Source organism: Camellia sinensis, chromosome 7 (genome assembly GCF_055761805.1).
Source record: "Camellia sinensis isolate YWXY chromosome 7, ASM5576180v1, whole genome shotgun sequence".
NCBI classification, from domain to species: Eukaryota; Viridiplantae; Streptophyta; class Magnoliopsida; order Ericales; family Theaceae; genus Camellia; species Camellia sinensis.
This window is the reverse complement of record NC_138967.1, coordinates 3,747,177-3,769,813: the sequence shown is the minus strand read 5'-3', so window position 1 is coordinate 3,769,813 and position 22,637 is coordinate 3,747,177. Positions and strand designations below refer to the sequence as shown.

The window sequence follows — 22,637 nt, the reverse complement described above, 5'->3', positions numbered from 1 at the left end:
TAAAAAATTTTCATATATGAGAATAATGACTTATGTAATGAAAATATACTTTTAAAATAAGACTAATATTATATTTTTCAGAAAAAAATTCAAAATAATGACTTTTAATTTAATTTTATTAACCAAACGAGTTTAATTTTCATATATTTTAAAAATAATTTTCAAAATAATGACTTCATATTTTTTTTTTTGGAATGAAAATTATTTTTAAGAATTTCAAAAATATATGATTTTTGTGTGTTTTATTTCATCAAAATAATTTTTATAATAATACTTTGAAAGCATAACTAAACATGGTAATTACTTTTTATTTATTTTAAATTTTTATTAAATATATTTAATATTAGTCTTATTTTAAAAGTATAGTTTCAATCATATTAATTTTATAAAAATTAAAATTTTATGTTAAAAATTATATATATAATATATATTATGAAAATAAACTCAAAAAGATTAAAATATATATATATGTATTTTTTTTATTAAAAATGTGATACAGAGAGAAAGTGTGGTCTTAATTTTATTTTTTTTTTTGGTTAGAAATGTGAGAGAGAGAGAAAGAGAAAGAGAGAGAGAGTGTGTGTTGTGATGAGTGTGTGTCAGTGAGAAAGAACGGAGAGAGAGAGGGACATATATGTTTTTTTTTTTTAAAAGAAATGAATCTGAGCCGTTTATTTATTTGTAGGTCACGTGACTTTATCTGAACCGTTTCTCGGAAGATGAGCCAGAGAGAAAAGCTGGAGAGGATCCGGACTCCAACGAATCACCACATGACATTACACTCTCCATTCCATTACTTACACACATGCACACACACTCTCTTATCATCTTCTTCTTCATTCTTCTTCTACAACTGCATTTTCTCTGTCTGCGTTTTTGAAATTGATTTGAAATCAACAAAGAAGAGAGAGAGAGAGATGAGCAATAAGAATTTGGAGACGAGAACACTGTTGGGTGAGATACGGAACTTCAACAAGGGTTCCGTCTTCTTCTATCTTGGCCACCCTCTCCTCAACCGTATCGCCCATTGCTTCATCAAAGCCGCTGGGGTATATACATATATATCATAAATTATACATGTACATACATACATACATTATAACACACACTCTCTCTCTCTCTCAATTTGTCTCAGATTGAAGCAATCTAGGCTGTGCCGCATGAGGCTTATTTTACAGCCCTTGAAGGTCTTCTATTTATACATGACTCTATTGTGTTTGTTAATTGTTCTCTGTCTTTCTTTCCTATTACACAAACTCATAACAATAACAAATACATATATATATATATATATATATATATATATATATATATATATATATATATATATATATATATACATTTATATGTATATTTTTGGTGTAAAATCAGGGACAGGGGTGGAAACCGGCCGTGTGCCACCAGAGATCACGACCGGCAAGAAGAAGTATTGATTCCCAGACCTCAGAGGTATATATTATGGTGTCGTTTGAAAAGAGAGTTGACTTTTTGATTTTTTTGACTATTTTAGCCTGGGGCTAAAAAGCTAGGTTTGTGAAGGACTTTTTAGCTTTTTTGGCTTCTTTGGTGAGGTGTCCACATGTTAAATGACCGAACTGCCCTTAGTATTTTACATTTCAACTCTTAGTCGTCCTTCCTCCACGTTAACGTCATTGTAACTTCTTTTTTTTTTTTTTTTTTTTGGGTTAGGCATATTTTTATGGTTTTTTTTTTAATTTATGTTTTTGTCATTTTTATTTTTTTTTGTATACATTAATTTGTTTTTATTTTTGAAAAATGATTTTTCATGTGTTTCATTTATTTTTAAATTACGTGGCAAATGCTAATTTCTGTTTTTAAATTTTTTTTTTTTGGATGAGGTGTATTTTTGTAGTTCTTTTTTTTAAATCTACGTTTTTGTCATTTTTATTTTTATTTTTATTTGTATACATTAATTTTCTTTTATTTTTCAAAAATGAATTTTCATGTGTTTTATTTATTTTTAAATTACATGGCAAATGCTAATTTCTGTTTTTAATTTTTTTTTTTTTTGGGATGAGGCATATTTTTGTGGTTCTTTTTTTTAAAAAATTTACGTTTTTGTCATTTTTATTTGTATACATTAGTTTGTTTTTATTTTTCAAAAATGATTTTTCATGTGTTTTATTTATTTTAAAATTACGTGGCAACTGCTAATTTCTGTTTTTACTTCTTTATTTTTTGTTGGACGAGGCGTATTTTTGTGGTTCTTTTTTCTTTTATTTACGTTTTTGTCATTTTTTTTATTTGTATACATTAATTTGTTTTTATTTTTCAAAAATGATTTTTCATGTGTTTTATTTATTTTAAAATTACGTGGCAACTGCTAATTTCTGTTTTTACGTTTTTTTTTTGTTGGATGAGGCGTATTTTTGTGGTTCTTTTTTTTTTCATTTACGTTTTTGTCATTTTTTTTTATTTGTATACATTAATTTGTTTTTATTTTTCAAAAATGATTTTTCATGTGTTTTCTTTATTTTTAAATTATGTGGCAACTGGTAATTTATGTTTTTAAATTTTTTTTTTACTTTGTTTGTTTTTTTTGGAAAAAGGTTTTTTCATGTAATTTATTTAAAATGATGTGAAAAATCATAATGTATTGACGTGGCACATGATAATTTTTTATGCCTCTTTTGGCTTTTTGTTGTTTTAAACTGGTCTTTTTATATTTTTAATTGACATGGCACATGATAATTTTTGAATTTGTTTTTTTTTTTATTTTTCTTATTTGTTTGACTTGTTTTTTTTTTTTTCGAAAAGGCTTTTTTCTGTGGTTTTTGTTTTTTCAAAGTTAGGCACGTCACCAATTGAAAGAGATTATATTCCTGTGTAAACACATACATATTGTACATGATAATATATTTACATATAGTTTGTTCCACGTGTGTTACCAATGTTAGAAGCCTACGAATATTAGGTGGACTATTATATATTTCCTAACGTTCCGTTATTACGCAAGTACACTAACTTGTCGCATATGCGAAGTCGCACCAATGCCATATACGGGTCCTCATGTCCGACCATTAAACCATCCTCGTTATGTTCAACTTCTGGTATGGCATTTACTATTGTCATAGCCTCTTCCTCGTTGCAGATTGGGTGAACAGTTGTTGGATTACCTGTGTTTCACCGTATATAATTATGTAATGCCATTGACGCACTTACTAACTGAACTTGCACATTTGCAAAGTCATACCGAGGCATGTCTCTAATAAACCCCCATCGATTTTTTCAGGCACTGAAAGTGCGTTCCATCACACTGTGCAACGACGAGTGAACTTTGTTAAATAATTCCCTTGAGGTTTTTGTCGTCCTGTTCCGTTCACTACTTCGGAATTGTTATTGGTGGTAACGACTGCCTTTGAAAGGTGCTAGGTAACTTACCCGGTTTGGATAATCAGCATCGATAAGATAATATTTGCCTGTAGACAGTATAAGAATTTATGACACGAAATTGACATTATGCTTTATTTTCAAGTAACGATGTTTGGCGAAATATTATACCCCCATCGATTTTTCAATGCATTGTGTTACCTTCTTTAGGATGTGGAAATGGGACATTATCATTTGTTAGTGTCTCGTTGAAGATGCGGCTATCGTGCATACTTCCTTCCCATTCGCACGAAATGAAAATGAAACACATGTCAAAATCGCACGCGGCCATGATATTTTGCGTGTGACAGTATTTCCTATAAATATGTTGACGCATCTGGCCCCATAACCCATGCACTTACACGTGTTCCGTCTATGCCTCCAATACAGCCCTGCCAACAACCCAATTGTATTGTTACTCTTACGGGTACATGTAATGGTTATTTTCATACATCACGTCCACTTAAAAATAAAAAAAAAATAACTGGACTTGGCACACATAACTGGGTGAGGTTTTTCAATAGTACCTTGAACGGTAGGTATTTCCGTTTAGACTGCACGTATGGATGTATATGATGCTGACTATATGTGGGCTAGCAATGAACAACTGTGAACTCTTTCATGGAAGTTAATACATTATGCACGTACCGAGACACAGTCTCCCCCGAATATTGGAACCATTCTTAGATTTCCTGATTTTGCATCCTTTTCAACACGTGGATAAATATTGCAACGCTTTCTTCAACAACTAAGCCATGTGGACGTTACGGTGCTTGTAACCCAAAATCATTTACTAATGTTTCACACAAAGCGGCAAAAACTTCCTTTGGCATGCAAACATTTTCCTCAAATCGACCCATATGGCCCGCATATAGTTCGGATATCCATGCATGCCCGGTCAATATAGAAGTGTGACATGGTGTTTTAGCCATGTGTTTTTTGTACCACTCTTGGACATACCGACATGCTTGTAGAAATGTCCAGTTGTTTTGTTGTTGCACATTAATAAAATACATAAATAAACATGCAACTGAGCGGTGGACATAGCTATGATAGTCATTAATACGTCTACCCTTTCCTAGTGGAGGAACGCAAAGCAAGCTTATAGGCATACTAAAACATACTAACAACCTCCTAACGTTTCGAACATACTAACAATATCCTAACGTTCCTTACATACGCAACAACAAAATGATAACAACAATGCATAGCACATAGACAATGGTTTTAAGGAGACGCAAGGATTGTTGAATGTGTATGACATCATCCCGCAATTGCATGACAATGTCGTTTCTAAATGACGCATAGTCTGTGCTCTGTCGCCTTGGTTCTGCGCACCAATCAATCTAACTGACACAAGGCTGATGAGTGCAAATGATGAAACTATTAGTCAATGGGTTCTTAATGTTCATGCAATTATGACCGGTAATGGATTGGGCACTCATCATAGGCGCGGGGACATGCAAAGTAGGGACTCCCTGGATTTTTGGTGGACTTGGAAATCTTAACAATACAGGGGCCATGTCCACAGGCACACATTCGGCGTGGCCATGTACTGGAAGTTGCAGTAAAGGTAAACGAAGCCATGCTATGTTTGACAAACATTCGAAAGTAACAATGAATCATAGCAGTAATTAGTTTATGAAATCCATATTTCAGGATAAACATGAACTGAATACGTTGATGCACAAGTTTCATAGGATGTGTATTCAAACTCATTATTTTATTCATTTTATATTATAGAAAAGTGGCCTACCAGTTATGGTTTCACTATCAACGTGTTAATAGAAAGGTAAATGTGAATTTCCTTTTCAAACCTAACAGATAAAAAGCCATGAACACCGTGTGTTTACATGAATCAAATTAAGAATTTATGATCAAATTAAATCAATTATAAATTACAAATTCATGATCAAATTAAATCAATTAAATTTATATGATAACGTACAAATATTACTGTCATAATTTACTACCAATAAAATTTATTTGTTAAAATTATTATTCATCCATAGATTTGTATAGTGGTAAACTTATTTATTAATCCATATGCACTTGCACACATGGGCTATATACAACCCAAAAATAATAATAATAATATAAAAAAGCCATGAACATCGTGTGTTTACATGAATCAAATTAAAAATTCATGATCAAATTAAATCAATTAAATTTACATGAATCAAAATGATAACGTACAAATACTATTGTTGTAATTTACCATTAATAAAATTTATTTTTTAAAATTATTATTCATCCACGTTCTTGTATAGTGGTAAACTTCTTTTAAAATTTATATTTTAAAAATTAATTTTAAAAATTATTATTTATTTTTTAAAATTATTATTCATCCACGTTCTTTTATCCATATGCACTTGCACATATGGGATATATACAACCCCAAAAGAATAATAATAATATAAAAAAGCCATGAACACCGTGTGTTTCCTATCATGAAACAGTCGAGAAAGTGCAAAGGCTTTGAAATCAAGAGACATTTGGATAAACTCTTGGATAAGATTAGTCACCAACCTAAAAAGTTCTAAATACACTGAGATTTGAGCAAACAGAATTCATACAAATTTTTTCCTCTCCCAAAAAAGCTAATCTAATTTTTATGCTTTTTCAAAACAACACAGATGTTTGTGCATATGAGGGAGAGAATGGGTTCACTAATCTATCTTCATTAAATGAAGCCACAAGGTTTGATAAAATATTTTCATTAACACCTCTGCAATGTAACTCTTTCCTGTGTTGTTCATAACAACGTACAGTTGGGAAACTTTCCTACAATATCAATCTATTTCTCAATTTACTTCTCTTACATTTATATAAGAACAAATCAAGAAACATTTGGATAAACTCTGTGAATCTTGATAAGATTTCAATTTTTTTAAAGTAATAAACTACTTCATATCTATGTGTTTCTCAATTTGTATCATAGATTGATCATAGATTGATCATAGATTTATATAAGAATAGATTTATATCTATCTATTTCTCAATTTGCTTCCCTTACATTTATATAAGAACAAATCAAGAACAGATTTATATAAGAACAAATGTATATCTATCTATTTCTCAATTTACTTCTCAATTAAATCAAGAACAGATTTATAAATTAATAACAAATTTATATAAGAACAAATCAAGAACAGATTTATATAAGAACAGATTTTTAAAGTACTTCATATCTATATATTTCTCAATTTTTATCATGGGTTGATCATAGATTTATATAAGAACAGATTTATATCTATCTATCTATTTCTCAATTTACTTCTCTTACATTTATATAGGAATAGATCCAAATCAACTCTCAATTGGATAAAGCCAAAAGTCTCAACTTAAATTAACCCTAATGACCATGGATATGGAAATATCATGATCTCTATTGAGCACTCTTGTCTATAAGTTTATTGGAATTTACACTAATATGCTCTGTGTAGTGGTCTTAATTTTAAATGAAGATGTCATAAATTGGATTAAGACACCATGTACCTCTTCCTCAGCAAAGATAATTATTAAAGAAAAAGGGATGAAAAATTTAAACAGAGCACTGTAATTCTCTGTTGTAGTAAACAGAGCACTGTAACATTCTAATTATAATAGACCAATACATTAATTTGACAGACACTCTAATTCTCTAATTTACTTTCTCTTAGATTTAATATTTTGATTGGTGGGTGTTATTGGCTCATTTTGCACATTCATCATAGTGTACAAAACAGAAAAATTGAAGAGTATACAAACAATCTGAAATTGGGAATATTTGACTTGATTTGGGAAGTAAAACCTTAAAATCCATTTCCTAGTTTTGTGTGTATCTGTGAAACCTTCAAAGTCTTCACATTCGGCGGTGGGTTTCCCACATGACAAACAAAAAACAGAGTCCACACAAATTGGAGTCAAAAAATTTGTAATCACCCACTGAAAGGGATTTCATAGATGAAGCCAGCAGATCGGGATGCAGGGGACGGATTTACCCGAAAAAGAAAACGAAATCAAAACTGAAACAGCCATTACCTGAAGACCGATGGTGTTTTAGACGGTGAGTTGTTGTTCGACGCCGCAGATGTACGCCCCAAGCGTTCGATTTTGGCAAGCTTCGTGAGTCTTCTTCGACGCCGCAGATGTGTACTTCGGTACCGATCGACTGTGGCAAGCTTTGTCAGATGTCTTCGCCGTTGAGGGTCTCCAAATCGCCTCCTTCATTTCACCCTCTCTGTGTGCCCTAGAAAATGTGTTGTGTGTGTAGTGAGGCGATGGCCCTCTCAATCAAGAGTGAGTGGAGGTAGTTTGGTAAATTTACCATGGCATAGGTTGTTGCCAAGCACGTGCTTGGCTTTTGTCTCCATTTGACTAATTTAGCCTTTTTTGTCCGGTAGTGGCTAAAATAGCCCCAATTTACCTTGTCAAACGGAGGCTATATATGTTCATGAGCTCAACTCGGGTCGTTCGAGCCAGACTTTTGAGTTGGTTTAATAAACGAACTGACTTTGAACCCAATTCAATATTTATATAAATAATAAGATATTAAATATATTATTTATTTTGATCTACACTTCATGGGTATATAACAATTTTCAATATAGAAATGATACACATAGGGGTGCTTTGACAACTAAATAAAAAGTTAATTTTTAACTTTTTATCTATTTAGATTATATTATCTTTCATATTAAAAAAATTAAAAAATTAATTTTTTATCAACTTTTCAAAACACCACGTACTGGATATAGGTTGCACTGGTCAAAGTTTTGTTTTCCGGAGGGGATGGGGGGTTGTTTCAGGTTGATTTTGTTGTGTTGTGTCGTGTCGGTTAGAAGATCAAAAAACTTATAGATTGCTTTAGTAACTTCCTGATGGATATTATTGAGTGGACATGTTGAGCCGCGTGTTTGTTTTCTATTCATCTAAATACTGTTTTAGGGGAGGATTGAACATATAAATAAAAAAAGAAATCACAAATCAGTGGGATAGTCGGAGGGAAAAAAAAGAGAAGAGAGTTACTTGTAGATCTTAACAGGTGAATTTATTATTTAATATCTTGTGAGAATTAATGATATTTTTTATCAAATGCTATTAAAAAAAATACTAATTTAAAAAATTTGTCACAAAAAATATCACAAATTACAAATTTTAACGACAGTTTAAAAAAATCGTCACAAAATAAACGTCATTAATTTTTAATTTTCAGCAACTATTTGAAAAATTGGTCGTAGAAAAATGTCACTAATTATAAGTTTAGGAACAACTTATAATAACCTCGACAAAAAAAGTCGCTAATTGTTAATTTTTAACGATATGTGCAAAAAATCATTACAAAAAATTATTTTTAACAGCAATTTTATTAGTTCTAATTTTCAATAAGATTTGATGAGAATTAAGTTCTATTAAAACCTATTGGTAGTTTACCTAAAAAAAAATTCATTTTCATGGGGTGCAAGTCTCTACTGACATCTTTCCTCTGTCAAATTTGCACTTAAAAATTTCTTGTGTAGTGCAATTATCTTCAAACTATGCCACTGATCCACAATTTCCCCTAAACAAAATTCTCTTGTTACCTAGTGACATAGGTGGGCCCATAGGGACTTTTGGCCCACCACTTAGAGCCCAATGCATAACTCAAACACCACAGCCCAACATTGCTGGAACCCAACGTTGCACCAAGGACCAATGATACTTAAACACTTGCCAACAGAAGAACCAGCCACGTAGGTACACAAAGATCCTGCAGAGTTATTGCACCACGCATTAGCCATTAATGAGCTCCCCTACAGCATTTAATGCCACAACCCCTTCACGTCGAGACAGAACGACTTCACCATGAACAAGGCAAGCTAAAACGTAGGCTTTTGGCCAACATGACAGGTTGAAGTGGACAAGGAAATGATGAACAAAGGATATAAGTAGGCTTCTAAGACAAAAAGAAGGTTAAGTTCTTTATCGCCATCCTATCTCTACATTCCATCACTCTCTCTTCTCTAACTTGCTCGTCGAAGGGTTCGTTGGGGGACTCCCGTTCCCCGTTGAACTCTTGTACAGGTTTCTCCATGGGCCCAGCAATCGGACAACGGTTTGGGAGACGTGGATCCACCCACCCGTTCTATCAGGAGCTAGCAGCATCATCAGTTGGCGCCATCTGTGGGAACCTTTTACTCCGTGTGACAATTGTGCTCATTGTTACTGGAGACCTACTCCCGATAATTCCACCTTGCCACCCACCGAGGTGGATGGTCACAACAAGATCCATGGCTTCTCAACACAACGTTGCCGACCCCCAAGCCGACCCTCCTAACCTGAACAACCCCCGCAATATTTCACAAAACTTACCAACAACATCAACCGCCTAGCTGAACAAAACCAAGCCCTGATCAACGCTTTGCTTCAACTAGACCTCCATGTGCTTCCTCCACTACCATAAAATATCCCACCTAATTGAGAACGAACTTCGAGCCATCCCTCCCAATAAGCCCACCCCTCCAACTTGGAGGGTTTGCGACCCCTACCCCAAGATATAAATCCACCACCTCGGGGTCCCGGTCCAAGCATCTGCTCCTGAGGGAGAGGTCAGTAGTGTCCAACCTCCATTGCATTACGGGAGTAACAACGTTCCTGTCTGGGATGCGGAGCTCCGAGCCATGAAACTCCAGCTTCAATGAGTCATGCAGAACATACAGAATAAACCCTCTACAACAACCAACTCACCGTTCATCGCCTCCATCAGAGAAAAACCCCTACCTCCAAAGTTCAAAATGCTCTCAATCGACTCTTTCGACGGTACAACGGACCCGGTCGACCATTTGGAGACTTACAGGACCTTAATGATCCTTCATGCTTTTCTTGATGAGATCATGTGTCGGGCTTTTCCCGTAACGCTCAAGGGGTCGGCTCAACTCTGGTTAAGTCAGCTATCGATGGACTCCGTCTCTACATTTCAACACCTAAGTGATTCATTTCTTAGCCATTTTACTAGTGCCTAGTGCCAACGACATCCGACATCTCAGCTCCTCAACATCCGTCAGATGGAAGGGGAATCGCTGCGTAGCTTTGTCACTCGTTTCAACACCGAGGCCTTGCAGGTGGCGAAAAACGATGACAAGGTCATTCTCACAGCTTTCATGGCTAGTCTACGATCATCCGACTTCCTTTTCTCCCTCTTCAAAAACCCTCCGACTTCCATGGCAACCCTCCTCTCCAAAGCCCAAAAATATATGAATGCCGAAGATTCTCTAGCTGCCCGACAAGATTCCACAACCAAAAACCCAACCCTCAGAGAGAAGAGAAAGGAATCTGAAACCAGAACCACCCAGTACACACAACAAACACCTCAGTATATCGACTGACCTGCTCGAGTCGACCGATCGGCACCCACCCGACCGGTTCGAATGATACACTCCCCTTAATTTCCCCATAGAAAAAGTCTTGAACCAGATCCAACGAGATTATCCCTTGAAATGGCCACAACCATCGCGGTCTCCTTCCAACCGGCGAGACTAGTCCAAATACTGCCATTTCCATCAAGACCACGGCCACAATACCGAGGAGTGTGTTAACCTTAAAGACCAGGTTGAGAGCTTGATATGCCAGGGGTGTCTCAGTCGGTTCACGGCAGCCCGCCTTCAGCAACGGCCAAGGACCGAACCAACCAGAGGTAACCACCGAGACACCCCTCCCTGACAACCTGCACAACCTAACCAAGGCAATGATCAACCCCGAGCACAAGGCAACCCTGTCCCCCCTGTTGAAGAGATCAGAGTCATTGCTGGTGGGCTTGCACGCGAAAGACCATCCCTTTCGGCCCAACGAACAGAACTCAAAAAAGTCGCGACATTGGATAAAGAAGTCGCGACATTGGACCGTCCCTTCAAACACCCCAAACAGTGGATAGAACCCATCACCTTTACGGAGACTGATTGCACAGGCATCCGTTACCCTCATGACGACCCCTCGTCATCTCTGCTCTCTTGTCTAATTAGAAAGTCAGACGAGTGCTCGTCGACAACGACAGCTCTTCAGATATCATCTTCCTGAACACCTATCGCCAGTTCAAGGTCGGGGAGAAAAGATTGTCCCCTCTCCAAACCCCATTGGTCAGCTTCACAGGGGATCAGGTGACCTCCATAGGCTTCATCGATCGTCCCATTACCATCAGAGAGTATCCACGGCAAACCACCAAGTTACTTACTTTCCTTGTCGTCGACTGTTCTTCCGCTTATAACATCATCCTCGGCCGCACAACCCTTAACGCTTTTCAAGCCGTTACATCCACGTATCATCTGGCCATGAAGTTTCCTACCGACCTCAGGGTTGGCACCGTGAGGGGAGAGCAGATTGTGGCCAGAGAATGCTATGTCGCTTTACTCAAAGAGGTCAAGCTGAAGGAGGCTATGATCATCGAAGGACTTGACGTCCGAGACAAAGATGAATTAGTTAGAGGGAAACCAGTGGAAGAACTTGTTGAAGTCCCCATCGACCCCACTAACTTAACAAAAATAGCTAAGATCGACAGCCAACTATCCTCCCAAGCCAAGGCTGACCTCACAGCCCTTCTAACCGAGCACAATGATGTATTCGCCAGGACCTATTCCGATATGCAGGGTATCGATCCCTCATTCATTACGCATCGTCTTAGTATTGAGCCCCACTTTCGACCTTTACACCAGAAGCAGTGTGTCTTTCACCTAGAACGCAATGCCCTTATCGCCTCTGAGGTAGACAAACTCCTGAAGGCACGGTTCGTCAAGAACGTGGATTACCTCAGATGGCTGTCGAATGTGGTCCTGGTCCGTAAAAACAACGAAAAATAGAGACTCTGCGTCGACTACTCCGACCTTAACCAAGCTTGCCCCAAAGATAGTTATTCTCTCCCCCGCATAGATCTGCTTGTCGACGCCACTGCCGGTTATCAGATGCTTAGTTTCATGGACGCCTTCTTCGGCTACAATCAAATTCTGATGCACCCGGCTGACTATGAATACACCTCCTTCATCACTGACCGGGGAACTTACCACTATCGTGTTATGCCATTCAGGTTGAAAAATGCCGGAGCAACTTTAGTCAATGCCGTATTTCATCACCAGATAGGTCGGAACATAGAAGTGTACGTTGATGATATGCTTATCAAGAGCAAACTCTTCTGTGATCATTTGGCAAACCTGCGAGAGACTTTTAACACCCTACGCAAGTATCAAATGAAGCTGAATCCCGAGAAGTGTGCCTTCGGCGTAGGATCTAGGAAATTCTTGGGTTTTATGGTCAGTCAGCGGGGTATCGAGGCCAACCCTAAAAAAATCAAGGCCCTGATAGAAATACAGTCTCCCAAAACTATTAAAGAGGTTTAACGGCTTACCAGCAGAGTCACCGCCCTCAACCATTTTATTTCCCGTGCAACAGACAAGTGCCTCCCCTTTTTCAAAGTCCTTCGACAGGCCTTTGAGTGGACCACCGAATCCGAAGAGGCCTTTCGACAATTGAAGCAGTGCATAGCCAACCCCCCTACTTTCCCAGGCGCTCTCGGGCGAGACCCTCTTTCTCTACTTAGCCGTGTCGAACACCGCAGCCAGTGCGGCCCTCATCAGGGAGGATGACTCAGTACAACATCTGGTTTATTACATTAGTCAAGCTCTCAGGGGGGTAGAACAGAACTACCCTCTGCTGGAAAAAATGGCCCTTGCCTTGGTCATAGCCTCAAGACGACTCCGACCTTATTTCCAAACTTACTTCATAGTGGTCCTCACTGACCAACCTTTGAAGAAGGTAATGCAACAACTAGAGTTGTCCGGTAGACTTATGCAATGGTTTGTCTAGCTCAGCCAATTTGAAATCTCTTACCGACCTCGAACAGCGATCAAAGGACAAGCTGTCGTCGATTTTATCTTGGAATTCACCAATCCCACCCCAACCACGCTCCCTCCGCCTAGGTAATTCAACACTGAAGCAGAAGATCCCCACTCTTGGACCCTCAATGTCGATGGATCATCCCGCAAAGAAGATAGTAGGGCTGGTCTCATCCTCACCGCCCCCGAGGGCGGTTATTTCAAGTGTGCTCTCTGCTTTTTGTTCGACGCCAGTAATAATGAGGCTGAATTTAAGGCATTGATAGCAGGTCTGCGCCTAGCCAGAGACATTGATGTAAGCTATATCCAAGTGTTCAGTGATTCCCAACTGATCGTCGGACAGATTACGGGGGGAATTCGATGCAAAGGAAGACACAATGCGAGCCTACAAGGATATTGCACTCCCCTTCATTCGCCTTTTCAACACCTTCGACATCAAACACATCCCTCGGTCAGAAAGCTCCAAAGCAATGAAATGGCCCAATTAGCCTTGGTTGACCAGTCAGACCTCAGCCATGGTGTCCGTCTTGAATACCTGGCCCACCTCGCTAATACCCGGCCCACCTCGCTACTTCGCCAACCCAGCAGGAGGTCCACTTCCTCCAAAACGAACTTATCCCATGGGCGGCGGACATCCTTCTGTTCTTTACAGGTAGAGAGTTGCTAGACGACAAATAACAAGCCGCCAAAGTCAGAGCCCAGTCATCCAATTACATCCTCATCAACGGCCTACTGTACAAACGTGGGTTTTCACCCCCATACCTCAGGTGCCTCAGTCCCGCTCAAGCGACCTATATGATGAGGGAAGTCCACGAGGGTGAATGTGGCAATCATTTGGGTGCCAGGTCGCTGGCACATAAAATCCTTCGCACCGACTACTTTTGGCTTACTCTCAACCAAGATGCCACGGAATTTGTGCTTAAGTGTGATAAATGCCAGCGCTTTGCCAACATCCCCCATGCTCCACCTACAGAACTGATTACACTCAGTAGTCCCTAACCATTCGCCAAGTGGGGCATCAACCTAGTTGGTCCATTGCTCACCGGTAGGGGCCAAACCAAGTTCGCTGTAGTCGCCATTGATTACTTCACTAAATGGGTGGAAGCAGAACCCCTCACCACAATCACTGAACGGAACACAACCAGATTTATTTGGCAGTCGATCGTATGCCGATTTGGAATCCCTCAAGCCATCGTCTTAGACAACGGCAAGCAATACAACAATGCCAAGTTCAAGTAATTTTGTGCAGAGCTCCATATTTAGCCATGTTTCTCTTTCCCAAGTCATCCCCAAGCCAATGGGCAAGTCGAGGTCACCAACCGCTCTCTCTTCAAGATCATCAAAACTAAATTGGAAGCCGCTAAGGGACTTTGGGCTGAGGAATTACCAAACGTACTCTGGGCCTATCGCACTACCGTCTGAACCCTTACCGGGGAGACCCTCTTTCGCTTAACATACGGCGCTGAGGTGGTCATCCTAGTGGAAATCGGCCTGCCGACCCCGAGGGTTTTGCACCCAGATCCAGAACTAACCGAAGGCTTGCGTTGAGCTGACTTAGACTTGATTGAAGAGCTCCAAGAGACCACTGCTGTCAGACGGGCCTCATATCAACAAAAAATGAGAACACACTACAACCGCAAAGTCCGACCGAGAAAGTTCGCAGCTGGGGACCTAGTCTTGCGCAAGGCGACTCTTGCGACCAAAAATCCCGCTGAGGGCAAGCTAGCAGCCAAATGGGAAGGGCCTTACGTCATTAAAGCCAGACCTCGCCTAGACACTTACCGACTCCAAAACATGAAAGGCAGAGACCTCCCCCATCCGTGGAACGCCGAGCACTTGAAGCATTATTTCCAGTAAAATGGCATCTCCTACTTTTGTATTGATCAATTGTTGTATGTTCTTTTTGACGATCTACACGCTTGTTCGTTTTTGTCCTTTCTATACGTGGTGTAAACTTGTGATCAATAGGCTACGCCTTAAATGCAAATGACTTTATATCTCCATTATCTACGTTGTGTTTCAATAACGACTTGATAACTAAAGCCTCAGCCAGACTGAGCACGAAGAGGTTAGCCAGACTGAGTTAATTGTAGCCTCAGCCAGACTGAGTACGAAGAGCTCAACTAGACTGAGTTAATTGAAACCTCAGCCAGACTAAGAACGAAGAGCTTAGCCAGACTGAGTTAATTGAAGCCTCATCTAGACTGAGCACGAAGAGCTCGGCCAGACTGAGTCGATTAAAACTTCAACATGGTAGAGCCTTCCCAATCTTAGTCAGAACTCGAATGAAGAATTCGGCTAGTCCATTTTCATAATTTAATATTACGGCATGGTTGCCATACTTAGTTAAAATCCAAGTCCATATTACAACATTTTTTAACATTTTTTACATCATGCTTTTCTCACAAGTTAGCCTAGTTGCCCATTTTTAAACTTTTTACATCACAATTTACTAGCAACTTTCACAATTCACACACAAGTCTTACTTTCACACCCATTTTTCATCAAATTATGCTTAGCCATTTTCATTATTCCAAATTTACAACTCAAAAGAAATAACGACAACAATAATACAAAAGAAAACTCGTTGTTTTATTCACAAACTTACGCTTTCATACAATTCGTTGCAGAAATTACATATAAAAAAAAAAAAACAACAAAAGTAAAATTTTTACACTTTGTTACACAAATCACTCTTCTTCACTGGAGACCAGATCTTCTTCTTCAATGCCTTCGTCCAAGGGGGTCTGGGCGATGTGGTATTCATCTACTTTCACGAGGCTGAAGTCCATGTCTGGGAACAGCTCATGCGCCTTATGCTTGAAGGTCATCCAGCCGCTGTCCCAGAACTCGCTTATTTCATGCTTGTAGAAATCAGATCGCTGGAAGCTCTGGATCACTTCCTCTTCACTTCTACCTCCAGCGGCCGCTCCAGACGGCCCAACCCCCCAATTTCCCTCATTCGCCAAGCTACTGGCGACAGTAGCATCTATGGCCATCTGAAATTCGGTGGACCCCTTGAATTGGTCTACGGCCGCCATACACAAGTCGGGGTACTCCGCCCTCTTAGATGCCAATTTCGCCCTCTCCTCTGCCAGGGCATTCTTCAATGCCGCGATCCGACCATCGGCCTCTTCATTGTCCTTAACTGCCTGGTCTCGCAGATCTTCATTGCTGGTCTTTGCCTCCTCCCACCTCTCGTTGGTAGTGGTGCAGGCTTGCTGAACCTCCTCTAGTTTCCTTTTCTCACCCGCCAACTCGAACTCTAGCGATATCGCCTTGTGGCGCTCTGCTTCCAGCTTTGATTTGGTTGCGAGGAGCTTGGCACTAGCTTGCTCCGCCAAGTAGCTCTGCACCAGCGCCAATACCTCCATGTTCTTCGCCCTTGGCGCATGCACTCCGAGCAGCCTTCCTCCATCATGTTGTCTCAACCCTTAGGTTCTGCAACTGCAATTTTACCTCTGCCAACTGGGTCCTCAGCGGCTCCACTTCCAACTTAATGCGCGCTGCCTTATTCATCAAGGCAGTCGCCAGGGTCACTGCCTTCATCTGGGCTGAGCAAAACCCTCTCAGGAGGTCGGCCTCCGTCAACCGCGCCATCGACTGCACGGTCGCATCCTCCTCCACTCCAACAAGACGGTCGGCTGCGACCCTGGCTTCCCCTCATCTGCCGAGCGACCTGCCAGCGCGCGTGTGTGGTACAACGCGGTCACTAGCGCGACACTCGTCTTTAGCTTGCTGACCTCAGTCTTCCTTTCGCTGGGACTTAAGGTTACTTCTGGTGCAGGTACCACCATCGACACCATAGGGGCACTTGGGCCAAAGGGCTCTTTCAGTACTCGGGCACTTGGACCATTGTCTTCCTTCACTACTCGGGCAATCTCCTTCGCCTCTTCTGCAGCTGCCTCCACCCTTCCCTCCTTCATCTTCCCTACCATAGAGGCATCATCGCCCCCAACCTTCATCTTTTTGAAGACAGGGGCGTCTTTTCATCCCTCTACACCCACCCTCTTCTTCCTTGACTTCTTCAACGCTGCCTCCACCTCCTGCTTACCCCTCTTCTTCAACGGGTCTACTGAGGGCAGTAGTGGGGCAAAACCAGTTAAGTCTTTGTTGCCTAGCGGTTTAGGATGCGGTCAGACCCGCTCCCTCATCACCAGTTTAGGGGCAGACCCTAATTGTGTCTCTTTATACTTGTCTGCTTTGGCGAACAATCTCTTATCCTCTACCTCATCCGCCTTCCTCTGTGCCTCCAACTCCTCCCTCGCCGGATCCCCCTCTGTTGGCTGCGGTCCCAGTCTCAAGGCAAACAAGGTTGAAGGAAGGATTAGCTGATCCCACTTCACCCCATTCTCCTCCCTCTACTTCTTTACCTTCTTCACCCTATTTTCGGCTGGCACATCTAACTTTGGCCCCACCGATTTTGTGAGGACTTTCTATGTTGTGTGAACTCCCCTCCTACCGTTCGCTGATACGAAAAATAATCTCGATCTCCACCCCTTCACCGAAGACGGCAAGCCTGCCACTAAACCCCGGCCCGCTACTGCCTGCAAGGTCACCCACGTCTCCTCTTGACCTGAGGCCTTGTAGCAGGAGAAGAATTCCTCCACCGTCATTTCCGCTCCTCCAGTAGCCTGTGGCCAGGCGCTCGCACACCCCATTAGTATTTTCCAGACGTTCGGCATCAACTGCCCTGGCGCCACCTCCAACTTGTTAAGAACGTCCACCACTACTTGGGGAAGTGGTAGCCTCAGCCCCCCCGCAACGCCTCCTCGTACAGCGTGAACCCCGTCGGCCGTGCATCCGACGTCCTCTCCTTCGATGTGGCCAGCATCAGCTCTATCTCCGCGGGGATTTGGTACTTTCTTCGTACCTTCTCCAACTTCTCTACCGTAAACGTGGACTTGTTGGCCTTAGTATGCCAGTGGTCCGGCTCCACTTAGCTGATTGGCTTAGCAGCTATGATCATCGTCATCGAACGAGCCTGTACCGCTTGACTAGCTCCCCTCTCCTCTCTTCACTCCACTCGATACTGTTCCTCCAACTCCACCGCGTCGTTGTCTCCTAACAAGTCAAGCCCTGCGGCTGGCACTTCATCTCGGGCCATCTCTCCTACGTGTCTACGTATTGCTTCGGACGCTGGCATAAGGAAGTTCGCAAAGTGTTACAGATGCGTGTCACACGAAACAAATGAGTTCACTTTAGGGATGTGTTGGTTTTTTGTGATAAGGTAGGTAAAGCGAATAACTCCAAATGCCCACAGTTTGCCTATATTCCAAAGGTCAAGATTAAATTTTTCCAGTTTGAAATTTTCACCCCCGGCTCTTCAACGCCCTATATTAGCCTACCCCTTCATTCCCTACTAACGCATCACTTCCCTTATTACGGGATTGTGCCACGTATAAGACCACGATCCACTACTCTTTTTCCCTTCCCTGTCTATTCCATTTCACATCATCACATGTCACACCGCGCCTCGACCCCCGTGCGCCGCCATTTCCCCTTCTCACTCCGTCACCCTTCACGGTCGGCCCTCCTCGCAGTCGGTCTTCCCACTCGGTCACCCTTCACGGTCGGCCCTCCTTGTAATCGATCTTCCCACTCAGTCGCCCTTCACAGTCGGCCCTCCTCGCAATCGACCCTTTGCAGTCGGCCCACTTCATAGTCGCTTTTCTCTCTATCGATCCCTCGCAACCCCTGTCTTCTTTCTTATTCCCTTCGTTGGACTGAAGCTGTACTTGGGAATGGGGGACTACTGACATAGGTGGGCCCATGGGGACTTTTGGTCCACCACTTAGAGTCCAATGCATAACTCAAACACTACAGCCGAATATTGCTGGAACCCAACGTTGCACCAAGAAACAATGATACTTAAACACTTGCCAACAGAAGAACCAGCCACGTAGGTAGACAAATATCCTGCAGAGTTATTGCACCACACATCAGCCATTAATGAGTTCCCCTGCAGCATTTAATGCGATAACCCCTTCACGTCGAGGCAGAACGACTTCACCATGAACAAGGCAAGCTAAAACATAGGCTTTCAGCCAACATGACAGGTCGGAGTGGACAATGAAATGATAAGCAAAGGATATAAACAGGCTTCTAAGACAAAAAGAAGGTTAAGTTCTTCATCACCATCCTAACTCTACATTCCATCACTCTCTCTTCTCTAACTTGCTCGTCAGAGGGTTCGCTGGGGGACTCCCGTTCCCCGTTGAACTCTTGTACAAGTTTCTCCGTAGGCCTAGCAATCGGACAACGGTTTGGGAGGCGTGGATCAACCCGACCTGTTCCATCAGGAGCTAGCAGCATCATCACCTAGGATTTTCTCTCTAAAGGACTTGACATTTGCATGGATATGGAATACTTGTTTAAAGATCATAGCACACTATTCTATTTAGGGATGCAAATCCTGCTGAATTCAAATTGGTTTGAGAAATTCTGTTAGCCGTGTTTTTTATGCTCCTTTACATGCTTTGCAGGGGAAACCAACAGAATATCTCTTGAAGCCTTGGTAAGATTCGAACTAGTGTGCTAGTTTTCTTTCTTAAATAAATAGCCTAAAAAAGAACGCTAGGCCTTTTGGAACCATGACGTGTGCTTGGAACAGTGAATGGATACTTAGAATGGATGCCAATGCTTGTTTTTATCGTGTGTTAGTGAAAGGTGAATTCGTCTGGGATCTAACCTATCGCAAAGCATCTCTTTACCACACAATGGGTCTCTCTGGCTTGATCATGCGGTGGAGAGGGGCCTTGGGATAGTGGGACCTGAGATTTTAGACAGAGGATCCCTGTGAAAGGTTATTTTATTGTCAGTCCTGGTTTTATTTTTTTTTATGCATTTCTGATACACAGTTTTATTTTTAATTCTTTTGGCTTCTCATAACAATGCTTTCAGGTGAAGAATACCGGAAAAGAATCTCTACAATGGGGTAAGTCTATGCAGTGACTGGACTCTCTTTTTCCTCCTCATTTGATGTCTGTATTGAAGATCCGAACAAATCTTGCTATCAGCTGAAGTGGCTTGACCATGTCTTTTTGTTGACTTGACAATTTAGCAACCATGTTCACCATTCATGATTTAGGTGGCTGACTAACCAGTGCTTGCACAAGTTGTGATTATTATGTGCCATATAAATGATGAAAGTGAAGGGTGCTAACAAATATTCTTATCCTCTAGGACTGGCTGCTGGAATGTACCAGGTCTCACCTATGGGCTAAAAGAGGCCCGTGGAACTCATGATTGGGTAATATTACTAATCATGGTTTGTTACTTCTCATTACCATGTTTTTATCTTCCATCTACCAATTGAATAAAGCCCTGAGTAAATATTTCAGCAAACTGGCTCCATGTACACTCGATTTTTGAATAAGACTTGGGGAAGGGTTTTCGACAATTTGACACACCTTATGTATTACAAATAAAAATTTGTCCAACTGAGTGCAAGTGTTGATTTTAAGTTTGAGGAATTCCAATAATTACCATCTTTTATAAGCTTCTCTTTTATGGTCTTCATTATGCTTACAGTTTTACGCATCTCACCTTACAAAGTTACAATGGCATCCAAATAACTAGTCAGAGCCTCAGGTTTCGCGCTTTGGTGACCTTATTTAATGCTTTGTGACATAATTTCAAGAATGTCAAAACCACATTATTCTGGTAGAGTTTTTGTATGAATTTTCTGTGAATACTGATGAGCTTTCTTAAATCTGTCTCTCTCTGAGCAAAGCCTTTGGGGTTACAAGGTGTGTTCAAGCCAGCATATAAGTGGTTGGTTAGACCAAAACAGGTAACCCGAAAAGTTGCCGAAGAATCAAGTGTGTGGACCCATAGCACACTAAATTTGGATTTGCACACCACATTAAATTTTTAGTTAACTTTTCAAGTTTCCAAGATTTTTCCTTATATCATACAGGGCTTTCCTGTATTCAAAAAGCCTCAAAGGTTCATTGGGCTAAGTTTGAGCCGTCTTGTGTAACAGTTGGATTGGGTAGGGCTACTACCTCACACCGTGTTGCTTTCTTTTGGTTCAGAAAAACAGTGTGGTGGCAGGGGCAATTACAGGCGTGGCACCGGCACTTACATCAGATAATTCTTCTCTTGAGCAGATTGTGCAGAGTGCTATTACTGGTGCTGCAATCTCCACTGCTGCGAATGTTCTTGCAGGGATATTCTAAGGTGACGGTGGGCGATGCCAGGGAATTTAGTTGCTTTCCTGTATATTCTATATGCGAAATGTCTAGTTTCTGTTGAACAATGACCCTGCTAGGACTTCTTTTTGTGCTTTGTAAAGGAACGTACTCCATATCTTAGGAGCATCTATAGTGGTTGGCTACTCAACTTCAGATTTTATTCTTATTTCTTAATGCAATTTTGGTTGGTTCAAGTTGAACGTGTTTTAACGGTTCCTTTATGGGTGTCAATAAGAAGTATGATTCGAAATCATCTGATCTAGGACACTAGAATTGTAACAGAAAGGAATTTCATTCTTTCACCACACCATCTTGCCTCTTTTTGCAATCTTTGGCCTTAAAACACGATTTTCATGCATGATTTAATAATTGTGTGTTGTGATGCATAAAACGACTGGCTTTGATTGCACAGGGACCTTCCGGGCAGCCACTAATTTTAGAAGCATAGTTACTATTGATGGTGAAGGGCACGCTTCGCGTAGCGGTAAAGCTATCCTTGGTGACCTGGTGGTCACGGGTTTGAGTCGCGAAAACAGACTGTCTTCATTTGTAGTACGTCAACCCTTCAGATTCCGTTTAAGCGGAAATTTCATGTACTGTGTACGCCCTTTAGTTACTATTGATTGTATTAATCATTTCATATATACTATTGATTATATTAATCATTTGATATATAGAGTTCAATGTATGACTATGGCAACATATGATTGGCTGATTGTGTCATTCAGAGTGGGTATTCTCATGGGAAGGGTGTTCTTGAAGTGATTCTCATGGGAAGGGATCCTCTTGTCCTGCGCTTGATTTATTGCAATGAACATGGAATGGAATGGATATTATTATTCTTTATATATAATGATCATTTTATTTTATTATCGTGAATAATATTTTATTTATAATATATTTTATTATTTTTTTAACTAAATGTGAGAATGAACATAATTAAAATGATTATTTTATTTAATTTAAAAAATAATAAAAAAATATAATGTAAATGAATTGGAATAGAATGCTTCCCTTTTGCAATTTGTATGTGAATGATAAATTTTATTTTGTAATGTAATTTATTATTATTTTTTAAATGAATTAAACATGACAAAAAATATTTTAATAGAAATATTTATTTTATTTTTTACATTTTTTTTTATAAAAAAAAAAGTTAAAATTTCTTTCTAGATATATTATTTTTTTAATTTATATTTTAGTCAAAAGT

The 22,637-nt window shown here is 40.3% G+C and overlaps 1 long non-coding RNA gene and 1 pseudogene across 2 annotated transcripts; one reads left to right on the top strand and one right to left on the bottom strand.

The window, feature by feature from the left end:
* Nucleotides 1–917: 917 nt before the first annotated feature.
* On the top strand, nt 918–22,092 carry LOC114314571 (outer envelope pore protein 16-2, chloroplastic-like; annotated as a pseudogene). Its single transcript, XR_014336866.1, has 7 exons — nt 918–1,049; nt 1,136–1,187; nt 1,372–1,449; nt 19,715–19,746; nt 20,133–20,166; nt 20,415–20,481; nt 21,269–22,092. The product of XR_014336866.1 is annotated as an outer envelope pore protein 16-2, chloroplastic-like (transcript).
* On the bottom strand, nt 2,819–7,694 carry LOC114314570 (uncharacterized). Its single transcript, XR_014336867.1, has 3 exons — nt 3,918–7,694; nt 3,553–3,782; nt 2,819–3,440 (listed from the first exon to the last, which is right to left on the bottom strand). It is a non-coding gene; the product is annotated as an uncharacterized LOC114314570 (long non-coding RNA).
* Nucleotides 22,093–22,637: the final 545 nt, after the last annotated feature.